We start from the raw sequence: 1374 nt of genomic DNA, 5'->3' as shown, positions 1-1374 counted from the left end.
TATATTTCTGATACTGAGGCCTTTAACAAGGGCTGACAAGACCTGATCAAACAGCTGTGGCTCCAGAGGGCTGAGAGGCAGTGCGCTTTAGACGCTTCTGGGTTATTTATTTTGCCAAAAACAATCCAGCTCATAGACGTGCATTGAAGATCATTTGGATTGCTTAGGCTGCAACACATTTTTACCAGGGGATGCCAATAAAAAGTATGCTCCTCTCATGACCTCAACATGAAAATAACGAGTGCTGGGACGCAATCCTTGGCTGCTCTGAGCTGATGTTTTTCAATGGAGAGCTGTTGAGCTGTGCGTATTGGCCAGCTGATATGCTGTATCATGCCATAGAAGGAGATATTTTTATTTATCTTCATTACATATTTTCTATGAGTATATATGAGTTATAGAATTGAAGCAAACAAACAGTTATTTTTCACTTTGTTTAAATAAGAAAACTTCTAATTTCTTGCTTTCCCTAATGAGTTGAAGCTGAAACAAGTATGCAAAACTGACTTTCAGATAATGCCTAATGCAATTGCATTCTTAAAATATGAGTGGCTTGATAGTGGTGTGGACCCATTTCCTCCCTCCTTACTGTTACCACTGTTACATTTCTACAGAGAAGTGATGCCCATTTCTGGGCTCAAACCTGTGAAAAGACGACATCTGCAAAGTAGTTATCAGCTTCCTCTACTGACACTGGTGGAAGAACAACCGTGCTTGGAAAGGCAATGGGCTTATCTTGTCATCTTGTCATTTATATTTTTGGGATCCTGAAGCAGTGACAGGAGAAAAAATAAACAGCTTATCCACTACTAAGGGGACATGTAAGCCCTTATCTTATATACTAGACAATACACTGGCTAAGTTCTTGACTTCCAGGTACTCTTCTTGGTATGTAAAATCTGTCATATTTATTACTGCAATATCATTACAGCTTTATCAGGCATCTCCTAACATGGCACATTAATTTTTGAACTTGGAGATCTGTGTTACATGCTGAGGGCTTCAGAAGAGATATTTCAAAATGTAATTATAAGTAGAGAAATATCATGATTTGTTACATACAGGGGGGTCTCAAGGAATCATCTCCCCTCATAGTGCCATATGGGATTTTTATTAATGATCTGCAATAAAATATCAAGTCAATGCCAATAAAATTGTCAAATGACACAAAAATATGTACAAGAGAAATAATAATGTGTATATGTTAATAAATTATATTATGCTTGTATTCTAACACCACATTAACTGTGTCATGCTGGAAAATTATTATTTCTTACCCAGTTCTGCTGGTCAGTAAAGGCCTGAATGTTGGCTTAATTACTGACCAGTACGGTCATCTCTTCGATGGACTTTGGACATGGGTTCAGAAGATCC

Source organism: Aythya ferina (genome assembly GCF_964211825.1).
Source record: "Aythya ferina genome assembly, chromosome: 1".
NCBI classification, from domain to species: domain Eukaryota; kingdom Metazoa; phylum Chordata; class Aves; order Anseriformes; family Anatidae; genus Aythya; species Aythya ferina.
The sequence above is the reverse complement of the archived record's forward strand: the minus strand, read 5'-3'. Positions refer to the sequence as shown.